Genomic DNA, 26,571 nt, shown 5'->3' with positions numbered 1-26,571 from the left:
CCCAGTCAGGGGACTTCAGTGACACCCTGGACTTCCCACCAGAGCACCTGTGACATCCTGTGAGACCCCAAGAAGAAGCCTCACCTCCAGCTCCCAAGGGTCCATTTGTGCACATCATCAAAGACCTCCAAAACACCCTGCACCTGGCTGCTCTGAGCCTTGCATCACCGGATTTGCTGTGTGCCGCGGGTCCCCAACCCCTTGCGACCTCAACAGCCCAAGGGGACTCCCATGCACCCACCTTATACTTGCAAACCAGCTCCTTTTCCAAGTGGCCCCTCCAGGTGGCCATGTGCCTGTGCCAAGAGGTTTTCCAACGCTGTTCCCGCGTGAACTGGGAGCCACCTGAGGCTCCCCATCTGGCACAGTGTGCCCACCAACCACTCCGGCCACCCTGCAAGAGAAGAGACTGGTAACCTAAATGTACGATTTATAATGCATTTTTAAAAGTAACTGTGCATTGATTCCAATGGTGTGTAATTACTGCCCTGGCCCCAGACATACTCCATGGGGTCAGGGACTGATTTGTGTGAGGACAGGCACAGCCCTATTCAGATGCAAGTGTCAGCTCCTCCCACCCCTCTAGGAAGACCCATCAGCCTGGTGATTGGCCATCAGGATATGATGGGTACACCTCAGCTCCCTTTGTGTGAATGTCTAGTGTGAATGCACAAACAGCCCAACATGTATTCAGCAGATAGGCAGAGGCACAGAAGGTTATCTAAAGGTGGCATTTTCAAACTCACAGTTCAAAAATGTCACCAAAAGATGTATTTGATATTGTGAGTTCAGAGACCCCAAACTCCACATCTCTATCTGCTCCCAACGGGAAATTATACTTAAAAGATATTTTAAGACAATCCCTATGTTCCTCCTATAGGAGAGATGGGCCTTGCAATAATGAAAACTGAGTTTAGCAGTATTTCACTATCAGGACATGTAAAGCACACCACTGCATGTCCTACCTTTTAAATACACTGCACCTTCCCATGGCTCTGCCTAGGGTCTAATTTATTGGGTAACTCACCTGTAGTAAAAAGGAAGGTTTGGGCCTGGTAAGTGGATGCACTTGCCAGGTCGAAATGGCAGTTTAAACCTGCATACAAAGACACTGAAATGGCAGGGCCACTCAAGTAGGTGGCACAATCAGTGCTGCAGGCCCACCAGTAGCCCTCTTGTAGCATCTGATTTACAGACCTGGGGCACACAAAGTGCACTTTACTATGCACTTGCTAGTAAATCAGATATGCCAGTGATGGATAAACCAATCACCTTGACCCAAGGGTAGGTCGCTCCCCCTGCCGCTGCAGCTCCACCAGCCCAGGCTCCTGAACCCTCCAAGCAAGTCCTGCAAAACCACAGTAAGTACTCCCCCGCCCAGCCCCTCGCCCTGCCCCGCGCTACTCACCTCTTCTCCTGCTTCCCTCTTCATCTTTGATCTTCCTCTTTGCTCTCCATCTGTATTCTTCATCTGTGTTCTTCTTTCTTCCCTGCACACCGTCCTGCGTGTTCTTTCTTCTGTCTTCATCTGTGTTCTTCTTCTGTGCTCGTCTTTCTTCCCTGCACCCCGTCCTGTGTGTTCTTTCTTCTGTCTTCATCTGTGTTCTTCTTCTGTGCTCTTCTTTCTTCCCTGCACCCCGTCCTGCGTGTTCTCTCTTCTTCTTTGTCCTTCTTCTGTGATCTTCATCTGTATTCTTCATCTGTGTTCTTCTTCTGTGCTCTCCTTCTGTGTATTTCATCTGTGTTTCTCCCCTCTCTTCTGCACCGCGACCTGCGTGTGCTTTCTTCTGTCTTCATCTGTATTCTTCTTCTTTGTACTTCATCTGTGTTTCTTCCTTTTCTTCTGCACCGCGACCTGCGTGTGCTTTCTTCTGTCTTCATCTGTATTCTTCTTCTTTGTACTTCATCTGTGTTTCTTCCTTCTCTTCTGCACCGCGACCTGCGTGTGCTTTCTTCTTCTTTGTCCTTCTTCTGTGGTCTTCATCTGTATTCTTCTTCTGTGTTCTTCTTTACCTTCTCCTTGGCTCTTCTCTCTTCTGCTCCTCGCTCCTCTTCTTCTTTACCTTCTTCTGGGCTCTTCTCTCTTCTGTTCTTCTGCTCCTCTTCTTCTTTACCTTCTTCTTGGCTCTTCTCTCTTATGTTCTTCTGCTCCTCTTCTTCTTTACCTTCTTCTTGGCTCTTCTCTCTTCTGTTCTTCTGCTCCTCGCTCCTCTTCTTCTTTACCTTCTTCCTGGCTCTTCTCTCCTCTCTCTTCTGCTCTTCTGCTCCTGTCTCCTCTCTCTGACCTTCCTCACTCCCCTCCACCTCTGTAACCCCCCTCCCCTATCTTCCTATCATTTCTTCCTAACTCCCTGCCACCTTTAAACCCCCCCTCCCCTATCTTTTCTCCCCTCTACCTGACCCCCCCACCCTCCGCTTTCCTGCCACCACCACCTGCTCGCCCCCGCCCCCCTGCTCCCATTCGTCGCCCCACTCCCACCCCCCACCCCCAGCTGACCCTTCCTCCCCCCCTCCTCCCTCTTATGGCAGCCGCTGTGCGGCCGCGCCGCTGGTGCGCCAAAGGCAAGCCCGTCTGCGCCCATCCGCGCCTGGACCACGCCCAGCGCCACGATCCCTGGCCACCAGCACTCCCAAACCCCGCAGCATCGCTACGACCCCGTCACCCTCCACGCCCTCAACCCGGGGCGCTCCAGCACCTGCTTCCAAGCCAACCCGAAACGCACCCACGGACCCTTCGTATGTTACAGCTGCAAACTCACCTTCCACCTCGAAAACACCACGCCCGCCAGCCCACGCGCCAACAACCACCTCAAATGCATCCTGATCAACGCACGCTCTGTCCACAAGCACGCCGTTGAACTATGGGACCTCCTGGACTACACCGCACCGGACGTCGCCTTCATCACTGAGACCTGGATGAACGCCTCCTCGGCCCCCGACATCGCCATAGCCATCCCCGACGGGTACAAGATTTCAAGGAGAGACCGCACCAACCAAGTAGGTGGAGGAATCGCCATTGTCTTCAAGGACTCCATCAATGTCACCACCTCCACCGAAGACACCTCCCTCGCCGCCGAAAACCTGCACTTCCAGATCCACACCGACCCCAGGACCCCACTCAGAGGAACTCTCATCTACCGACCCCCTGGACCACGCGCCCTCTTCAGCGACTCCATCACTGACTTCATCTCCCCGCACGCCCTTGCCTCGCCGGACTACATCCTCCTCGGTGACCTCAACTGCCACCTGGAACAGAACAACGACCCCAACACCACCGCCCTGCTCGCCAACCTCGCCAACCTCGGCCTCAAGCAACTGGTGAACACCCCCACCCACATCGCCGGACACACGCTAGACCCCATCTTCTCCGCCAGCAACCACATATCCTTCAGCCACTCCTCAGCTATACACTGGACCGACCACAGATGTGTCCACTTCACCTTCCGACGCGAGACTCGCCACCTCCGCACACAACCCATCCCACGTCGACAGTGGAACAAAATCCCCGAGGAACAGCTTCTCTCCACTCTCAATGACAACCAACCCACCTTCTCCTCCGACCCCAACGACGCAGCCCTCAGCCTCACGAATTGGATCACCAACTGCGCAGACAACCTCGCTCCCCTCAGACGCCTCCCAAGATAGACCAATACCAAAAAACCTCTCTGGTTCACCGACACCCTTAAGGAATCAAAGAAAACCTGCCGCACCCTCGAGAAAGCCTGGCGCAAGGACCACACCGCAGACAACATGATTGCCCTCAAGAACGCTACCCGCGAACACCACCAACTGATCCGCGCCGCCAAAAGAAATTTCTTCCCAGAAAGACTGGACAAAAACAGCCACAACAGCAGAGAACTCTTCAACATTGTCAAAGAGCTCTCCAACCCTAACGCCAACGGCAACGCCAACGCCATCACGCCCTCACAAGACCTCTGCAACTCCCTCGCCACCTTCTTCCAACGTAAGATCACCGACCTACACGACAGCTTCGGACACCAGACCCAGCCAACCACCACAGAACCTACAACCCCAGCCATCACCCTCAACGCCTGGACTCACATCAACACGGAAGAGACCAAAGCCACCATGAACTCCATCCACTCCGGTGCCCCCTCGGAACCCCTGCCCACACTTCATCTTCAACAAAGCCGATGACATCATCGCCCTGCACCTCCAGACCATCATCAACAGCTCGTTTTCGTCTGCTACCTTCCCCGAGAGCTGGAAACACGCTGAAGTCAACGCCCTACTGAAAAAACCTACGGCCGACCCAAGCTACCTGAAGAACTTCCGCCCCATCTCGCTCCTCCCATTCCCCGACAAAGTCATAGAGAAGACCGTCAACAAGCAACTTACCAACTTCCTTGAAGACAACAGCCTACTCGACCCCTCTCAGTCCAGATTCCGAGCCAATCACAGCACAGAAACCGCCCTCATCTCAGTCACAGATGACATCAGAACCCTGATGAACAACGGAGAAACAGTCGCCCTCATCCTCCTCGATCTCTCGGCTGCCTTCGATACCGTCTGCCACCGAACCCTAATATCCCGCCTCCGCTCCACCGGGATCCAAGGACAGGCTCTGGACTGGATCACCTCCTTCCTCTCCAACCGCTCCCAAAGAGTCTACCTCCCACCTTTTCGCTCAGACCCCACCGAGATCATCTGCGGCGTCCCACAAGGCTCCTCGCTCAGCCCGACACTCTTCAATGTCTACATGAGCCCCCTCGCCGACATCGTACGCAAACACAGCATCATCATCACCTCCTACGCCGACGACACTCAACTGATACTTTCCCTCACCAAGGACCCCACCAGCGCCAAGACCAACCTGCAAGATGGAATGAAAGACGTCGCAGATTGGATGAAACTCAGCCGTCTGAAACTGAACTCAGACAATACAGAAGTCCTCATCCTCGGAAACACCCCGACCGCCTGGGACGACTCCTGGTAGCCCACGGCCCTTTGCACTGCACCGACCCCCTCAGACCACGCACGCAACCTCGGTTTCATATTGGACCCACTTCTCACCATGACCAAACAAGTCAATGCCGTATCATCCTCCTGCTTCCTCACCTTCCGCATGCTCCGAAAGATCTTCCGTTAGATCCCCGCTGACAACAGAAAGACCGTGACCCACGCCCTCGTCACGAGCCGCCTGGACTACGGCAACACACTATACGCAGGAACCACCGCTAAACTCCAGAAACGTCTGCAACGAATTCAAAACGCCTCCGCCCGCCTCATCCTCAACATACCCCGCAACAGCCACATCTTCGCCCACCTGAGACACCTGCACTGGCTTCCCATCAACAAAAGTATCACCTTCCGACTCCTCACCCACGCACACAAAGCCCTCCACAACAAGGGACCCGAACTCCTCAACCGCCGCCTCAGCTTCTACACTCCCACCCGTCCTCTTCGCTCCGCCAACCTCGCTCTCGCTGCCGTCCCTCGCATCCGCCACACCACGGCGGGTGGGAGGTCCTTCTCCTACCTGGCGGCCAAGACATGGAACTCCCTCCCCACCATCCTCAGGACCACCCAGGACCACTCCGCTTTCCGGAGACTACTCAGGACCTGGCTCTTTGAGCGGCAGTAATCCCTTCCCCCTAGCGCCTTGAGACCCGCACGGGTGAGTAGCGCGCTTTATAAATATTTATGATTTGATTTGATTTGATTTGAATCACCAATACAATATAGACAGGGAGCACTTGCACTTTAGCACTGGTCAGCAGTGGCAAAGTGCCCAGAGTCATAACATCAGCAAACACAAAATGCAGTACAGTCAAAAACAGGAGATCAGGGACAAAAATCTTTGGGATAACCCTGCAAAAAGGGCCATTCCCAACACACCCATCTCCCTGTCTAAAGCCAGCGTAGGCTAATCAATACCTTGCTGAACTTCCCTGCTTAGGGCGATAGAACCTGGACAATGGCCCACTATTTTAGGGCTTCTTGCCAGTTCTACGCCTCTCTGAAGCCAGATGGATCCCCAATCTACACTCTCAGGGCCCACTGAAGTGCCTCAGGGGAACCTTTCTCCTCATCTGTGAACTCCATCTGTGCAGCACTTAACCTTACCTTGCTTATAGATGCATCCCAGTAGGCAGACAGTACAACCATGGCCAACAGTGTGATGTGGTCAATTCCACCCCATGGGTCTGACTTCGGTCCCCAACCCAGGGAAATCTCTGACCACAAGGACAACAACCAACAGAGGCCACTGACAACATCAGTGTCAAGAGCCAGGGCCCAGACTATCCTGGGGTCTCAAGTATCGGTGAATTCAAAAAGTGGGGGGGCAGTAGCCCCAGGAGCCTTGCACCTTTTTTCCACTTCACCTCCCACCTGTTCAGGGGTGGTACCCTGAGACTGGTCACTCAACTTAGGGTCTGTACCCTCAGGTTGAGCAGAGGACAGACGTGGGCTCTCCTTCCTCTTGTCCCTCTTGCTGGGGTCCTTTACCTTCTGCTTTGGGGTGTTCCACCCAGAAAACTGAACTGCTAGAGCGCCTTTAGCAGCTGCCCCTCCCGCCTCCCCTGACACTGGTAACAACTCATTACCCAGAATGCAGTATAGGGAACTAAAGATTACCCTTCTCTGGGTTACCTCCCCAGCCCACTCTATGGACACCAGAGCCATAGGGCGGAAAAAGTCCTGCCCATGGGATGGAGTCACTCTGCACACCTGACCTGTGTACTGCTCTGGGGAAACAAGCCTTTCCACAACCATGGTCCAGCTAGCCCCGGTGTTCCTCAGAGCAGTGTCTGAGACCCCCTCCACTTTCATGGGTTAGAAGTGATGACTCTCCCCCTCTGGGATGACTAGTTCATCCTCTGACCTCACCTCCCAAATAAGGGAGATTATGGCATGCTATATGACCTGCCCCTGGGGATTACCTTCTTGTAAGGCCACATTAGCCACCCATATAGATGGGCCACCAGCGGGGCTTTTCCTAGGAAAGAAAGAGTCCTTCAAAGGGCACTGTAGAACTGCTGCCACCATCTGTACTGGACCTACTCTTTAATTCCAGCTCCTTCAAGCTCAGCTCGTGCTCTAGAACCATTTTCTTCTCCTCCATGGCAATTTTTGCTTTCTCTGCCTCTCTTTTGAACCTGGCTAGTTTCACCTGGAGCTCCCTAGCCTCATGCCTGTCCTGCATATCCTCTGGGGACAGACCTCTCGAAGAAACACTGCTGCGTGTCCTTGAAGATGCCTTCCTCCCAGGTAGATTCTGTTTCACAAAATCCCCGTGCAGACTCTGCTCCTCTCTATCCACAATAGCAATCTCCTCCTCTGTGTGCTCACCAGCCTTCTTTGCTGCCACCAAGCCCTCAGTGCCGTTTGCAGTTCCTCCTTCCTAGTGAGGCCTTTAATAGGATATTTGAGTTCCTAGCGGAACTTTTTGAGCTGAGGTACCGAATAGGTTTCCAACCTCTTCTGCTCAAATACCAAATGTCCAGCTCCAACTGATAACTCACCAGATGGAGACATGATTGCGAATAAAACTCAAAAGTTTCAAAGAGAGGGTAGACAAACAGACTAACTCCCAAGACACCACTATGGGAAGGAACTCAGTGGTGACCTCACAGGGTTTCCGAGGGTGGGACAATATCTGCCTATCTACATTAGCGGATGTATGGGATGCCAATGGTCCAATATCATTTAATGTCTTTCAGACAGAATACAACGTGTCAAATTCCCAATGGCTGAGATACAGACAACAGAACCATGCCCTCCAGCTATGCATATCCCTGAAAGAAGAGATACTAGAAATTGCACCACTTGAAAGGAGGTTGCTAGTTGGGCGTTTAGACAAGACACTAATCAAACATATAGCACTGTTATGCACAACACTCAACCTCCCCTGCTAAAATTATTAGATAGATGGGAACCAGACCTCAGAGATCTCGATGAGGATGATTGGCGAGAGGCACCGGGGTTCCTGGCGGAGATCACTATTAAAGCCAGCTTTCACCTAATCCAGTTTAAGATCCTACATAGGGTTTATTACACACGCACATTGCTATATAACAGACATTGTCTTCGAGGGTGCAGGCTGGAGGGTTAATTTTTTCCATACACTCTGGAGCTGCCCCTGACTTTGGAACGTCTGGGCGGCAGTGCACGCTTCCCTAGAAAAAGCAATAAGGCAACCATAAGTGTTCCATCCTCTGCTAGTGTTATTAAGTATTTGGGGACCATCAGATCTCACACACTACCAAAAGACGGTTGCATAGTAGCAAAACATGACATAGCACAAAGATGGGCATCTGGAATGCCTCCGAGACTATACAAATGGGAAGAGGGAATAGAACACTGCAGACTGATAGAAAAATAAGTTTATGAAGACCGAGGCTGCACATAGAAATTTGGGATGGGGGAGAAATGAGTAATGATGGGGACCCGGAATGTACTGTATGTGCTCTCTAACAAAAAGTATTGGCGAGTGGCATGTGAAATTGTGAACAATTCATGCGTATGAGAAATGGAATACTGATGGGGTGGGAATAGAGAAACAGGTTTGGAGACTTGTAAGATTAATATCAGAAGACTGTAAGGAGGTGGGTCACGGCTTTAGACTTGTTAAACATGTAAGTTGCACTACTGAAAATAATAAAACATAAACTATATTAAAAAGAAAAGTTGCAAAGATAGAAAAACCAAACCAGTATGTCGGGGTAAAATAGTCTTCGATATGGAAGTAGTATACACCAATCACTGTTTGTAATGTATAAATACAAGTCGTATCCTCACTGATGCCCAGTCGCATTAGTTTGGATGCTAATACTGATACTCACTACAGTTGATAATTCCAAAGTTGGGTTTCTGCATAGTATAACACACCCTTTGACTCAGGCCCACTCAATGTACATGTACATGCCTCCTCTGCCACCTGTCATTTTGTGCCAGGGACTCAAATTAATGCCACACTGTAAAAGAACCCAGATCATGTGTTTGCACCACCAACACTATGGGGGTGATTCTGACATTGACGGGCGGCGGAGGCCGCCCGCCAATGTTCCCCCGTCAAAATACCGCTCCGCGGTCACAAGACCGCTGAGGGTATTTTGAGATTTGCCCTGGGCTGGCGGGCGGCCGCCAAAAGGCCGGCCGCCAGCCCAGGGCAAATCCACCTTCCCACGAGGACGCCGGCTCCGAATGGAGCCGGCGTAGTGGGAAGGTGCGACGGGTGCTGTTGCACCCGTCGCGTATTTCAGTGTCTGCAAAGCAGACACTGAAATACCTTGCGGGGCCCTCTTACGGGGGCCCCGCGGCACCCCCTACCGCCATCCTGTTCCTGGCGGGAGACCCGCCAGGAACAGGATGGCGGTAGGGGGTGTCAGAATCCCCATGGCGGCGGAGCGGGAGGATTCCCCCGAGCAGCGGAAAGTCGGCGGGGGACCGCCGACTTTCCGCTTCTGACCGCGGCTGAACCACCGCGGTCAGAATGCTCGTGGGAGCACCGCCAGCCTGTTGGCGGTGCTCCCGTGGTCGGTGGCCCTGGCGGCCACCGGCCGCCAGGGTCAGAATGACCCCCTATGTGTGGCCATATCCAATGGACTGACATGGCTGGCTGTTATTGAGGGCTTTGGGTCAAACTGTACCCTACATGGTAGTAGTGCTGAATTTGGTGGCATATACTGTAGGAGGCTGGCCTGGCTTATAGTGGGTACCTTTTGGTACTTACACCTTGTTCCAGGTCCAGTTATCCCTTATTAGAAGATTAGTAGTGTTCTAGCAGCTTACTAGAGGTAGCTGTAGCAGAGCAGCTTAGGCTGAACTAGGAGACATGCAAAGCTCCTACTATACCACTTGTATCATATGGCACTATATGACAAGAAAACACAATACACAGAGTCACTAAAAATAAAGGTACTTTATTGTAGTGACAATATGCCAAAAGTATCTCAGAGGATATACTCCCATAGGAGGTAAGTAATATACACAAAATATACACACAACCCAAAATGAGGTAAGTAAACAGTTAGGAAAGTAGTGCAAACACTGTAGAACACAATAGAATGCAATAGGAGACAATAGGCCTAGGGGCAACACAAACCATATACTCCAAAAGTGGAATGCGAACCACGAATGGACCCCAGGCCTAGTGTAGTGTGTAGAGGGTTGCTGGGAGTGTAAGAAAACACTAAGGGTGTCCAAGATACCCCAACCCAAGACCCTGAAAAGTAGGAGTAAAGTTACCCTACTACCCTAGAAAGACAGTAAAGTCGAGATAGGGGATTCTGCAACGGCAACAACTGACTGCAAAGCACTGAAGATGGATTCCTGGACCTGAGGACCTGCAAAGGAAATGGACCAAGCCCAAGAGTCACGTGAGTGTCCGGGGGGGCAGGAGCCCACTAAACCCCGGATGAAGGTGCAAAAGGGCTGCCTCTGGGTGGAAGAAGCCAAAGATTCTGCAACAACGGAAGGCGCCAGGAACTTCTCCTTTGGTCAGAAGATGTCTCACAGCGTGCTGGAGGATGCAGAGTTGTTTCCACACAGCAAGACCACAAACAAGCCTTGCTAGCTGCAAGAGTCATGGTTGAAGGTTTTGGGTGCTGCCAGGGCCCAGGAAGGACCAGGAGGTAGCCCCTTGGAGGAGGCGACAGAGGGGGCGCTTAGCAACACAAAGAGCCCACGTAGAAGCAGGCAGCACCCGCAGAAGAACCTGAACAGGCAATCAGAAATCTGAGCACTGCGGTCATCTCAGCACAACAAAAGAGGGTCCCACGAAGTCGGAGTCCAACTCAGTGAGTTGGGCAATGCAGGACGGAGTGCTGGGGACCTGGGCTGTGCTGTGCATAAAGGAAGTCTTGCAAAAGTGCACAGAAGCCCTAGCAGCTGCAGTTCACGCAACACACAGGATTACTGTCTGGCGTGGGGAGGCAAGGACTTAACTCCACCAAATTTGGATGGAAGGGCCACTGGACTGTCAGGGACACTTGGATCCAGCTCCTGTGTTCCAGGGACCAGGCTCGTCAGGATGAGAGGGGACCCAGAAGACCGGTGATGCAGACGCTTGGTGCCTGTGTTGGCAGGGGGAAGATTCGGCTGACCCACGGGAGATTTCTTCTTGGCTTCCAGTGCAGGGTGAAGGCAGACAGCCCTCAGAGCATGCACCACCAGGAAACAGTTGAGAAAGCCGGCAGGATGAGGCTCTACAATGTTGCTGGTAGTCTTCTTGCTACTTTGTTGCAGTTTTACAGGTGTCAGCGCTCGATCCTTGGCAGAAGTCGAAGAGAGAAGTGCAGAGGAACTCTGGTGAGCTCTTGCATTCGTTATCTGATGAGAAACCCACAGGAGAGACCCTAAATAGCCCTCAGAGGAGGATTTGCTACCTAACCAGGTAAGAGTCTATCAGGAGGGGTCTCTGACGTCACCTGCTGACACTGGCCACTCAGAGGTCTTCATTGTGCCCTTACACCTCTGCATCCAAGATGGCAGAGGTTTGGGACACACTGGAGGAGCTCTGGGCACCTCCCCTGGGATGTGCTGGTCAGGGGAGTGGTCACTCCCCTTTCCTTTGTCCAGTTGCCAGAGCAGGGCTGGGGGGATCCTTGAACCGGTGAAGACTGGCTCATGCAGAGAGGGCACCATCTGTGCCCTTCAAAGCATTTACAGAGGCCAGGAGAGGCTACTCCTCCCAGGAAATCATTTGTTCTGCCTTCCTGGGATCAGGCTGCTCAGGCCCCAGGGGAGCAGAAACCTGTCTGATGGATTGGCAGCAGCAGTAGCTGCAGTGGACACCCCGGAAAGTTCGTTTGGCAGTACCCGGGCTCTATGTTGGAGACCCGGGGATGCATGGAATTGTACCCCAATACCTGAATGGTATTGGGGTGACAATTCCATGATCCTAGACATGTTACATGGCCATGTTCGGAGTTACCATTGACCTATATGTAGTTCACACGTGTAATGGTGTCCCCTCACTCACAAAGTCCGGTGAATTCGCCCTGAACAATGTGGGGACATCTTGGCTAGTGCCAGGGTGTCCTCACACTAAGTAACTTTGCACCTAACCTTCAATAAGTGAGGGTTAGACATATAGGTGACATATAAGTTACTTAAGTGCAGTGTAAAATGGCTGTGAAATAACGTGGACGTTATTTCACTCAGGCCGCAGTGGCACTCCTGTGTAAGAATTGTCTGAGCTCCGTATGGGTGCCAAAAGAAATGCTGCAGCCCAGAGGGATCTCCTGGAACCCCAATACCCTGGGTACCTAGGTACCATATACCAGGGAATTATAAGGGTGTTCCAGTGTTCCAATTAGAATTGGTAAAATTAGTCACTAGCCTGCAGTGACAATTTTAAAAGCAGAGAGAGCATAAACACTGAGGTTCTGGTTAGCAGAGCCTCAGTGATACAGTTAGGCACCACACAGGGAACACATACAGGGCACACTTTATGAGCACTGGGGTCCTGGCTAGCAGGATCCCAGTGACACAGGCAAAAACAACATACATACAAGTAAAAAATGGGGGTAACATGCCAGGCAAGATGGTACTTTCCTAGATATACCTACCCAGGTTTGCAACATAACTTGGCACATCCACCTCCGTCTCCAGCGTCACTGACTCCTGTCCTTTGTGGTGGCAGACTAGTTTTTCATGTAGCTTGAAAGAGCCTCGATTTACACCCTCCATCGGAGACATATGTGGCATGGTGAGAAAATTTGCGTTTAGGCTCCCTCCTGCCACGTGCTACATCTTCATGCAAGACCTCATCACATGTAGGATGTTGTACCCCAGTAGGCTCTTCTCTGTCATCCTTTCCCAGGTGCGATACATGTGACACTGTCAGACAAGTGGTCCTTCCAGGACACATATCCATTCTGACCTCCATGCCATGCAATGTCTTCCCATTCAGACACAGTGGCAGCTCAACCTACTCAGCCAGTGATTACATTGCACTACACAACCAGGTGCCCACCACGGCCACACACCATCTTTGGTTACAACAGACATGGTCTGCTGGTGTGCATCACTTGCACTCACACCAACCCAGTCTGACTTAGTACATGACACAAGTTCTGTTGGTCCCCACCATGGCAGCTGACACCTGTTTGTGCTCACCGCGCACATCGGAGAAGCTGTGTGCTATGTAGTGCCATGTCAGTTAATATACATGTGGCTCTTAGCATGTTCCTATTTGCTGATACTTCACGTGCCCTACACCTGACTCCTCTTTCAGGTGAGCTGTTTCTTCTCTGACAAGCCCATTCCATTCCATTGCTTTACATTCTAGATTTGTGTGCGTCGGTCCAAGTAAGACACAGTGGTCTCCTGGTGCAAGGGGGCTGCATGGTACAAGTGTCTATGCATAATATGTTGTTCCAGTCCATGTTTTTACTTTGTATTGTGCGACTTCTACTTCTGGTGACTTACCTTGTACATTCCACTACACGTGCCAGCATACAAAGGTGGACCTGGACTGGTGCTGCACTTCACACATGGAATGGAGAAATGTGATGGAGCAGGACTGAGCTGTGCAACACGTAAGTGGGCAGTGTGACTGACATTTTTGTGCTATTTAACGGGACATGAACAGATTCCTGCCCTTTGCCCTGCACACAGCGCAGTGGAGTGCTGGGACATGACTAGCTGCACTGTACAACATGACCTTTATGCCCACATTGCCCCTTGCTCATAATTAACCTGTGGCTCTGGTTATTCCTCGTGTGCTGCATTGTCCACTCCCGGTAGTCCAACCAATGACTCATCTGGGATGACACCTGCCACCTGCTCCTCCAAGGAATCCAGCTCTTCCTGGGGCACTGGGCTCCCTCCTTCTGTTTGCATTGCTTACTTCAGGTTGTTGGCCAGTGTTTCCATCATCTGGCACTGGTAGTCATGCCAGCATTTTTGCAGTCGGTGACAGTCCCCTTCACTGTCCCACACTGTTGATCTTTTCCGCTATGGACTGCCAAATGGCCTCTTTGCTCCCTATTGGCAATTTAGAGGTGACAAAGAGCTGATGTTAGTGCTGTGTCACCTTAGTGATCATTATGTCATTCTCCTCCTCACTGAAATTGCACTCGTGTTCCTCTTACCCTGACAGTCTGTCCGGACATCCTGGGTGGTGCTGGGGTTGTTGTCCTTGCCTATGCTGTCTGCTCCCTGCTCCATGACTGCATTCTGTGAAGTGTGCCATTCTTCCCCCAGGTGCGTAATTTTTTGTACTTTTTTTGATGCATTCTGCACTCAAAAGTAACCCAGGGTCAATTAGCGTTACTTTATTTGCCTCAAGTCAGCCCAGTGTCACTTTTGCAGCAGAAGCATCAGGTTTCCTTACCACATGGTTCATACAGATGCATTATATTTTTTGATGCAGCCAGGTTCCTTATTCCATGGTGCGTGGACCTGTAAATACGATGCATCCATGGCATAGGATTCGGTCATACTGGAGCGCAAGTTATTTTGATGCATTGCTGCTGCAACTCAGCAAAGCGTCAGTTCTTGAAAATAAGGCCCTAAACTTTTTTCTACTTTCAGTAGTTTGTCAGCAGTTCATACATGATGTAGTAAATGACTAGCAGTCTATTAAGGTACATGTAACTTTGTTAGAGGCCAAGGGACAACTGTTAGTCTCCCTCAGATTTGAGATTTCACACACAGCACAAAAAAGGTAGTCTTCTACTCTTGTGCCCTGTGTAAAAGTGTTATGCCATGGTATATGTAGGAATGTTTTTCACCACAAATTGCTACTCCCTAGCTGCACCTGAACACACACTGGTGTTTTGCACTACCGCACACACCTTTGTAAGATTGTCCTAAGGGGTCTTTGCTGTTGACAGGTTACTAATTGTGTATGTAGTCACAGCTGTCAAGAGATTGTCCATCATCACTGCCATTGACTACTTGCTAAGTGTGGCGCATCACACAACTCACTTTGATTAAGTAATTTCAGATTTGTATGCCTCTATACCTCCTATTTGCTCTTCCCCGGGAGAGGTGTTGGGTTGTTTCTGATTCCATCGTTTGGCACTTATTGGATAAATGTATGTACAACTTACAAGAAATGCAATATGTGGCTACACTCACGCTCAACACATATAAGGCCTCTCATGAACTGAGGTACACATTTAATTTACTTTTCCCAATGTCACATTTTTTAACAGCTATCAGTTGACAGGTCCCCAACATGGAGCCCTTGCATTTCTTTGTTAATGACAATCAAGGTCTTGGATTTTCCTTGCTCCACCTTGTGTAGCACAGGAATGAAGCTAATTCATAATGAATTTAGGCATGTCTGTCTATTATTGGTACAACAATGCAGATGTATTTACAGTAGAATCTCATCAGTGTGTGCATAAATTTTAGGATGATGAAGTTATCATGTTCACTAAGTGATATTTATATGGATGAGTGGAACAGTGTAATGGGCTCACATTTCCCATTTATAGGTGCCAAGTATTACTGTGATTAGGAACAGATTCTCACTAAGTGTCAGTCAGGTGACTACAGCTTGATGTTACACACTGACCTTACCTTTGGGAGAGAACAGATTGCTTAAGACAACATGTGAAATTGAGTTTCACTCACTCTTCTTGTGATGCAAATAAGTGGGTTATGAATGTATTCTTCCAACATAGTATATGTAGTCCTTTCAGCCAAAAAGACATGCAGTGCTATTTGAGGTTTAGTACAAATTTGTGTATGACCGTTATTTTAATTTGAAGATTGATAGTCCCTTGCAATCTTTTCCAGTAGTCCCTTTTTCCAATTTGGACCAACACCAACAGTTATAGAACCATACATGACCAGTCAGAGTCCATGTAAGAGATGTCATGTGACATATGGAGGTGAGAAGAATTGTTTTCAATACAAATTGCCACTAGGGAAGGTATGTGTATGTGGCAACTTCACTGGTGTCAGACGTAGACGTCTTCTGTTGTTCCCTCTGCATCATCAGCAATGTCAGCTAGGGACTCATCAATCAAATAATGCCAAGTGTAGGTGTCTGTAATGGCCTTAGCCATACCCTTATTGGGGCTCAGACACTTACAGACTTCTTCTAGGGTGTCCATTTGTGTCTCCATTCCTACCAGCACCGAATCAGCCATTCGCTGCTTGACTCCTACCACTCACAGCTGAAGTTCAACTTGGGGGTCCTCGGAGTCCTCCCCTGGGATTCTACAGCTAGATGAGGCCTTTCCTGTGGATTGTAGTTCCTCTGGAGTGTTCAACTCAGAACCCATAGAGATCAGCTGTGGAGTACGTCAGGGATCCTTCCCGAGCCCCACCCTCTTTAACATCTACATGGCCCGCTTGCAGCCATTGTCAAAAGCCACGGACTCAACATCGTTTCCTATGCCGATGACACCCAGCTGATTTTCTCCCTCACAGACGAACCGCCAACCCCCTAAAACAACTTCCACAATGAGACAAAGGCAGTTGCCACCTGGATGAAGCATAGCTGCATCAAGGTTAACTCAGACAAGACCGAAGCCCTCATCCTGGGCTCCAACCCCTCTGCCTAGGATGACTCCTTGTGGCCTGTAGTGTTCAGAACCCCCCCCCCCAAAGCCACAGACCATGCTCGAAGCCCCTCTGCATCATCCTGGACTCCTTGCTTTCAATGAACTGCCAAATCAATGCGGTTTCTTCCACCTGCTTCCACATGCTCCACCTGCTTCGAAAGATCTTCAAGTCGATCCCCACTAAATCCAAGAAAAGGGCCACCCATGCGCTCGTCAGCACCAGACTCGACTACGGCAATGCACTCTACGACCGCATCACCTAGAAAATCCTAAAAAAACTACGAACCATGCAGTATGCCTTTGCAAGACTCATCCTGAGCATTCCACGCTGCAGCCACATCACCGGCCACCTGAGAAACCTTCACTGGTTACCTATCAACAAAAGAATGACCTTGAAGCTCCTCATGCATGCCTACAAAGCCCTCCACAATGCATGCCTCAACCACTGCCTCTCCTTCTATACTCCCACCAGACATCTCCCATCTGCCCAGCTGGCCCTGGTCACCATCCCACAGATCCGCAAGACCACGGCTGGAGGAAGATCCTTTTCTTACCTCACTGCGAAGACATGGAACTTCCTAACTCTGCACCATCGCTGCCGCAAATCAGGAAGGACCTCAAGACCTGGCTCTTCAACTTATCCAAAGATTTGGCCCCTCCCCCTTCAAAGCCTTGAGACTCTCTCTGGCGAGTAGTCATGCTTTATAAGAACCCTGATTGATTGATTGGATTGAAGACCCTGCAACATCGTCTTCACTTGGCAAGACCGGAGGACGTGATTTAATAGAGTCTAGGAGTTCTCGGAAGGTGTCATCATCAATAGGGGGCACAGGATGGTGCCCTTAACACGTTGGTCATCAGGACAGGCTGCTCTGCAGGAGGTGTTGTTTGACCATCTGGAAAGAAATAGAAATATATCAATAATGATCCATGATATATGGAGACAAAAGTAATTTTACTGACATTCAATTTCAAGAACATATGGATATGTTGAACATATGTTACAAGAAGTAGTTGAGACCATGTTAGACTATTGTTGCCTTACACATGGCAGAACCTTAACATTGTTCAGGCAACCTCTGTATGAACAAGGGGTACCATTAGTTTAATGACAGACAACGCAACACAGCTTGGCAGCTTGCTGGCCTGCCCTGTATGAAAGAGTGAGTGCAGGTAAGGGGTACTTTTTACATTGAACATAGTGTTTGTGGTTTTTGCCTACACTGATGTTACATTAGGTTCTTCACCGCACTGCACCATGTCACCAGGGTGACAGTATTTCCTCTAGCAATAAGTTCATACCACAGCAGTGTCCAAGTCCCATTATTTTGTTATGTGTCATAAATTATTCTACACAGTAAAACACACACATCTGCCTTGCTGTAACGTCTTGCATGCAGTTGTACCAAATTATGTGCCATGTGGTAATATTTTTCACACATCCATAACTACACAGCAAGCAGCCTTGCTACTTTGCAGGAATGAGTAAGGACATATATATACACCATACTTGCACTTTATTTTGATTTCCAGTTGTTTCCTAGCACACACATTCATCTCCAGAGTACGGAACACTATGCATTGATCCCAATCTCTGAATGGCATTGCCAACATTGCAAATACGCAACATCTCAAGCTCAGCCCATTTATTCTGAACCCAAGATACTCATCCGCAGAGTCCCACTCAGCCATACTAATTTTAGTTGCACATGACTCCTCAGGCAATCATTATTCAGAACCAGACACTACTTAATCTCACACATTGATGACACCCATATCATACATCAAAAAAAACTCCACAAACATTTGTTACATTATGCTATGGTCCAGCATGCCTACCTGTATGTCATCCCTTGTACTTTATCAATGCTGCAAACATACATATAACAGCCCATATGAATACACAATAGTACAGTTTAAAAAAATGTAAATTCCATCCATCCATCCATCATGTGAGGCAAACCATGCCATTAGTATAGTACATGAAAACTTTGAAGGTAATTAAAGCTTATCATCTTAGTAATAATAAACAAAGGTATTATACAAAGTACAGGGTGGCAGAGGCTAGGCTCTACAAGGTATTATGATCAAACTGCACCAGAGCAAGTGCTCATGCACTACATGAAGTTTATTTACAAGAGTCAGAAATATGGTGACGCAAAAGCAATAGTATATCCATAATAGAAGCTTCAATGTGTTATTTGCATACCAAGGAGCATGGTGAACACCGACCAAAGAATTAGGGGCATATTTAAGGAAAGTGGCGCTGCACCCAGTGCACCCGGTGCAGTGCCACTTTCCTTACACCCCTTAGCGCCCTCTACCACCACCATATGTGCACTGTATTTAAAATATGGTGCACCATGGCGCAGGGTAGTGTGCAATACCATCATTTTTTTAAGCTATTAATGTACTCTGCAGGAGTAGTGCCAAAATGTTGGTGCTACTTCTGCAGAGTACATAGGGGGCCATTATAAATAATGGTATGCCCCCTTTTAATGTCTGCACCGAGCAGGTGTTAAAAGTACAGAAAAAAATTATGCAAAGAAATCTTCCATACGCCATTTTTTTGGACCCCCTAACGGGAAAGTCCCCCTTGCATACGTTATACCTGGTGCAGACATAATGTAACGCAAGGGTTTACAAAGTTGCACAAAGCATGCATTGCGCCATTTCGTAAATATGGCACCAAGAAAAGGCCACCTTAGTGCCGCCTTTGCGTCATAAAAGTGATGCCAAGGCAGCTCTAAGACGGTGCTAAAGTGACGTAAGGCGCTCTTAAATCTGCACCTTAGTATGTAGATAAACCAAAGGTGGAAAAGACCACAGTCACAATTCGTGGTAAAGAAAGAAAAGGTCCATTAAATAATGTCTGTATGTCCTTAGCATCTCTAAGAGTCATGTCACTCTTAGGTATATCCAAAGTGTTGATTGTTTTAGTGGAGTTCTTGTTATGGAAAAATCTTTCCAATTTAAGTTTTCATATAAACTTAAACAAATCAATATGAGTTCCCACAAAATCTGATAAAGAAGTTGGGCAGAAACCTAAACCTAAACCTCTGCTTATGATTTTAATTTCATTTTTGTTCAAGACATAGACAAATTAACCATAGCAATATCATCAGTTGGAGGCTGATCACCCTGTATATCTTTGTTGTGATTTAACTTATCTCTTCTGATTGCGTGATAGTGACCTTGTGGTCATTCCTTCATTGGTGTTTGTTCCTCCCTTGTGACCTGATTTCCCCCCGCCGGTCTTTTTTGACCTGTATCCTGTTTTGTAAATTTCTGTCTTGTTCCTTTTTGGTGCCTTTCCAATTTGACTAAAAAAGAACAATTGGTGCGGCTAAATGAGAGGGCTCCTGTTGTATTTAATGAGTTCCCACTTGTATGATTAGTTACACTAGACAAATTTGAGTCACTAGTGGAGGCTGTCATGCCAGATCTGCCCTTTGCAGTGTCTTAAGAACTTGTAGGTATTTGTGTCTTAGGCCCTCATTCTGAACTTGGCGGCAATCACCGCCGACCGCCATGGCGACGGTGAACAGGAGACCGTCAGTGGCGGTAGATTGGACACTGCCAAATTATGATGCCAAAAAGTCAAACCTCCAAAAATATTGCACCCACCGCCAGGGCCCACAACAGTGGAAAGGCAATGCACCCCACCCAGCCACAGCCATGCAGACAAATCCTCCGCCCACCAAATAATGAAGCACAAATCAGCGTGGCGGATAGTGAATGCCTAAGGTCCATTGGCGGTACAGACCGTCACGGCGAGCAATGGGACCCGCCACCATCAAATGCAAAAATTGGCAACTTTGAAACCCACACAACTGACACACATCCACAACACTATAAAACACATACATTCACACCCCACATTCCTTTGCACCAGCAATAGCACAACTGAGATTGAAAACACAACATGCATACACTGAACGTAACATAACACAAGTCACATGCACAAATACTCCACCAAAACACATACAAACCCCAAACACCTTAATAAGCCACACACACAACCACACAACAGCATCCTCACCAAAACACCCACAACACACCACCCACACACATGGCACCCCCTAAGTACCCCTGCTTCACAGATAGGGAGCTAAGGACCATGGTGGACGAAATACTTAGGGGTGAGCCATAACTACTCGGGGCACAGGTTCAGCAGACACCCATGGACAGGAAGATGAAGCTATGGCAGATGATTGTCAACAAGGTCAATGCAGTGGGAAACCATCCACACACAAGGGATGACATCCAGAAGAGATGGAACGACCTGCACAGGAAGATTAGGTCAATGGTATCCAGGCACAACATCGCTTTTCAAAAGACTGGTGGCAGTCCCCCTCCTACATCCCCTGAATACACGACTGGGAGGAGAAGGTCCTGGCTATCCTGAACTCGGAGGGCCTCACTGGAGGACTGGACCCGGGTAAGTCAACTACAATACCTTAACTGTCACCCCACCTATAATGCATGTATCACCCCACCCCTCTCACTCCCACCAGGACCCCATCCCCAGCCAGTCCACAACACCCACATCCAACTACCCTGCATGCCCTCTATCCTACAAACAGACCTTCATCCTTCCCCCTGTGCACAGTCACCTACCCCTACATAGATTCCCAGTGGCACTACAGGATCCACAATGAACCTCTAGCCCCCACATAAAACGCAAAGATATGTACACAAAGGGATCTTGCATGCCACAACAGGGGAATATAAGCACAAAATAGGGCAGAGCAGTACATCAATTGCTGAAAAGGTACCTGACATCCATATGTCCACCTCCCCCCACCTCAGGTACCACCACCCATGCCACCTGGACGGAAATGTCAAGGAGTGCCAGTGCCCCACACAAAGACAGAGGCCCCACTCAGGAGAGTGCAGAGGGGTGTATGGAAATTGAGGAATACCCTGGCCCATCACACAGTCCTGGACTGTCACCCTCCAGCAGCCCCACCCACTCAGCCACCATCATCAGCTCTGGCCAAACGACCCCACACCAGTGTCTCCCGGCCACAGACTGGCGGCCCACATGTACAGAGACCAGAGCCTCAACCGACCAACAGGCAGGATGATGAAGGGCCCAGTTCAAATGGGACTGCCAGACCTGTGCAGGGGACACAGGCACAGGGGGCTAGGGCCAGTGGGAGGACATCAGTTGCCCAGGGAGGTGGCCAAAGGATGGATGCAGCAGCCCAGGAGGTAATATCTGAGGTCCTGGGAGCATACCACAATACCCAGGACAGGATGGGCCAGATCCTGGCCACCTTGAAGCAGAATCAGAGGCTGCAGATAGCACACCACCAGGAGGCCATGGAGCAATGGAGACAGCTCAATGCCACCATGGCCACCATTGCAGGGGTGCTGCAGCACGAGTACCATGGCCAGTCTGAGACCTCCACCCACCTGCAAGCCCCTACCACTAGCCAGGACACTGCCCTGCCATCTACATCTGGAGCAGCTACTGGACTGGTGGCACTGCCAGAGGACACACAGGAAACCAGCACCCCTATCCCACAGCCCAGCCATGCAAACGTGCCTTCAGACCCAGACATGCCACTGAAACACCAGCCAAGACCAAGACCACCGCTAGGAAGTGACTGTGCCCTGAACTGTCTCCCTTGTGTGCCACTGTGCTCTCTTGTTGACTTGCCACAGCCATCACACCATCTACCAATGGCCACATGGAACAAAACCCATTGCTACCAACAGCTGAGCATATGTACTGAGTATGGACATGCACCATGTGCCCCTTCCCTATCACTGTCGCACGAAATATGTATATTTTGACACTTAATAAATACACCTATACACTCAAATCGTATATCCCTCGTCGATATGAGATTTCAATTGTTAGTGTGTATGCATTAGCCAGTCAATTTCATAATCATACCTTTATTGCAGGAGGGGATCCAGTGCATTGCAGTGTCTGAAGTATGTCACAATGTACCTAATATTGGGTTACCTGGCACATGCCACTTCAGTCATCAGTTAACAGTGTCAATGACTATAGACACCTTATTACCAATTACATGAGTCAGACTGAAACTATGCAGTGAAGACATCAGCATCATTGAACAGTACCTTAGAGTCACTGGAAGTATAGGCGGATCAGCTGGTTCCCTGAGTTGATATCTTCCCCCTCTTCTTCCTCACCATCACTCTCATCCCCTCTTTGAGGTTGCTGGGCTGGTTGGACAGCACCCTCCTCTTCTAGAAGGGGATAGCTTTCCTCACAGCCAAGTTGTGCAGCATGCAGCAGGCCACCACTATCTTACACACCTTGTCATGGACATAGCACAGGGATCCCCCAGAGATATGGAGGCAACACAATCTAGCCTTCAGGAGACCTATAGTGAGCTCAATAACCCTCCTAGTACATCCATAGGCCTCATTATAATTCCTCTCTGCATCTGTTCTGGGATTCCTCACAGGTGTCAGGAGCCATTGCAAGTTGGGGTAGCCAGAATCACTGCAAAAGTGGGTGAAACAGGATCTTAAGAAACTGACTTTACATGCACATTGGCTTGCTGTCAGCTAAGTACAGATCCAGTGTCATACACACTCACCTATGAGCCATCCTCTGTCCCCTTGTAGTTGTTCCATCAAGTGTGGTACACTGCTGTTTCTCAGGACAAATGAATCATGGACTGAGCCTGGGAACCTGGCATTATCATGTGAAATGTACTGGTCAGCAGTACACACCAATTGTATATGCATGTAGTGATAGTTCTTCCGATTCCTGTACACCTGTATGAGAGCTATGTGTGTTCCATTAATGGCACCAATCACATGTGGGATGTTAGCAAAGGCATAAAATCCAGATTTGATGGCAGGAAGTTCAGCCCTTTGGGGAAACTGGACATATGTTTACAGGTGTTGGACGAATGCATCCAGGAATTTTGACAGGATGAGGCTGAACATTGGCTGTGAGGCCCATGCCCACTGTCACCTGAAATGAGCCTGTAGCCAAAAAATGGAGTACAAATAGCACTTGCACAGTTGTAGGGATGGCATGCTGATTCCAATTAGCCAGTTTCAGTACAGGATCCATTAATGCACAGAGGTCATGGACAGTAGCTCTACTGAGTCTGGAGGTGAGAATGATATGACGTTCCTCCATATGGAGGAGGAAAGAACACATTTTGAGGGTCAACATTCACCTGTATCACATGATGTCACTGTATCTTTGTAAGTGCAACACGTAGGTAACACACACAGATGCAAAGTATGAAGTACACTGTCAGGCATATGTGTGCTGAGTTAACTCTGTAATAATGATATCCCAGTGTGGACACAGTTCCAAAGATGGGTGCATGTGAGGATCCTAGACTCATGTCAGCAAGCGACCAAGGTCGGAGATTTGGAGGCCCTGGATGAGGCCCTTGGCCAGACTATGGTGATGTGGTGGTAGCAAAATGGCAGCCTCCTGCCATCCAGGTATGAGGGAGTGGAAGTGACTTCATTCCCCTGGTGTTAGTCATGGCGGAAGGCGGTGTTTACCCCCGTGCACCCGATCATTGGATTACATGGTTGTCAATGGGGAACCTGGGCCAATCATGATCGGTAACGGAGCACACTGCTGCGGTACCTACGACATTTTGTCAGACCCTTGACACTTGACTCCTGATTACCGTGCAGGGTAGTACTCCACTGCGTGAGCTGCTGTGTCCTGACTCTGGTCCCTGAGATGGCACAGGTCACAGGGGAACATGCCCCGGGTTTCACCGCGGAGCAGCTGAAGAAGCTGGTGGATGGGGTCCTACCCCTGTATGCCAAGTTGTATGGGTGACCAGAGGAGCAGGTGAGTTGGCGTCTGTCATCCTTAGATGTGTGTGATTATGGCGGATGCCTGTATGCATGCAGGTTCGATGTGTGACTGCCCAGCCATAGACTGTCTGGCATGTACTGTATGTGAGTTGATAATATGGCTTTCAACAATGGCCGTTCCATAGGGAATGACATGCCACCTGTTTTCGGTGCACACACACTGGCGTCTGTTTCTTTGCTCTGTGTGTCCCATGCAGGTCAGCGCCCATCAAAAGAAAGGCCTGTGGCACGCCATCGCCAAGGAAGTGCGGACCTTGGGGTCTTCAACCGGCGCAGCACCCACTGCAGGAAGTGGTGGGAGGACCTGAGGCGCTGGGCCAGGAAGACCAGAGAGGCCCAGCTGGGGAAGGCCTCCCAACGAGGAAGGGGTGCCCGTCGGACCCTGACCCCCCTAATGGCCCGCCTTCTGTTGGTGGCCTATCCGGATTTGGATGGGTGCTTGAAGGCAGCACAGCAGCCACAAGGGGGTGAGTACCAACACTGTTGTGATACTGCTTTGATGGATGTATGTTGGTGCTGTGGTATGTATGCATTCTAGTGCCACGCACTTGGACAGGTGCAGTCCTGCCCCCTCAACGTCCCTGGAATGGTGTGAGGGCTAGTTTGGGCATTCTCCATAGGCTCATGGGTGTCTCCTTTCTGTCATCTGGTATGCTTTGTGGGCTCATGGACTTGTAAGTGCATTGGCTGGGCATGGTCTCTCATGGATGTACTCAACACAGTGTATCAGGTCTGTGTTTTCTGTGGGTAATGTGGTGTATTCTGGGGTAATGGCCACTATTCAGGGGCACAGTCATGACGTATGTTGTTGGTGCTGCGTGTAGGTGTGTGACCTCGATGGGAGTGTGTGTGGGCCTGAGATGTACATATATCCAGTTTTGAACAATTTCTCCATTGTTTTGTCTCTCCACCCCTGTGCTCATGTGTCCTTTATGTACATCAGCATCATCTGGTGAAGGAGCAGTGGCACCGGTGAGTGGCGATGCAGCAGTCCATGGTTCCAAGGAGGCAGAGTCGAGCGATGCCAAGGGGACCAGTGGGTTGGAGGGTGAAGAGAGTACCACGGGGGCGGCAACTACCACTGGAGGTAGTGACTCTGATACCTCCTCCGATGGGAGCTCCCTGGTAGTGGTGGACCCTTCTGGGCATACCTATTCTTTGTCATCTTCCGCCACCCCCCATGCCACCACCGCCCTCCCAGGTGCTCTCCACTGAATCGTCCGTGCCTGCCCACCCAGTCGGGTGGGTGTCTCCTTCGCCCAAGGCACCTTATCTCCTGCCCCAGTAAGCCCTGCTGCCCTCACGGAGGAGGCTATTGACCTCCTGAGAACCATCTCCGTAGAGCAGACAACCATTGTGAATACCATCCAGGGGCTAGCATCCCAGATGCAGCAATGCAATGGATACCTTGAAGGCATTCACGGTTCCATGTCTGGCCTACAGAGATCTTTTCAGGCTCTGGCCTCCTCTTTGATGGCAGCCAGTGTCCCTGGTCTTTCGGTCCCCCCTCCCACCACCTCTACCCCTTCCAGCACCCCACTCCCTTCACCCAACCCAAGCGCATGTACAGACAGCCATGCACACACGTCAACACACAAGAAGCACACAGACAAACAATAGCACCACACTTCCCACCACAGGCAGGCACACACCCAACATACCAAAGCACGCACAATAACATCCACTTCCCCCAGTGTGTCATCCTCCCCGCCACCCTGTCTGTCACTCACCATGCACACCCACACGCACTGCACCCTTAGTCACTGCTGCTGCCCCCATTCATGCAGTCACCACAACATCTGACATCCAGACATAAACCCCAGACACCGCACCTGCACTGACCACAACTACATTGACATACACGTTCAGCACACTCACCAAACCTACAGACACCCAGACAACATCCATGTACATTGGCAGCCTGTCTTGTCCCACTGTGCCCACCCCCCCTCCCAAAACACTCAAACATTCACAGACATCCACAACACACACATCAGCATACTTTAGAAGCACCTGCAGCCATGTCCGGTATATCTACACCTGATACAAACACTCCCTCTTCCTCCAATCCCAGACCTGCCTCAAAATCCAATACAACTGCCCCTAAGAAGCCTTTCCTCTCCTGTATTGACCTGTTCTAACCCACTAGCCCACCCCATCTCGTCCCTAAACGTGCCCATCTCCTTGCCCAGTCCACTCCTTCCATGTCCAAGTCACCCCATTCCGCCCTTCC

This window comes from Pleurodeles waltl, chromosome 2_2 (genome assembly GCF_031143425.1).
Source record: "Pleurodeles waltl isolate 20211129_DDA chromosome 2_2, aPleWal1.hap1.20221129, whole genome shotgun sequence".
NCBI classification, from domain to species: Eukaryota; Metazoa; Chordata; class Amphibia; order Caudata; family Salamandridae; genus Pleurodeles; species Pleurodeles waltl.
Note: the sequence above shows the minus strand (reverse complement) of the source record.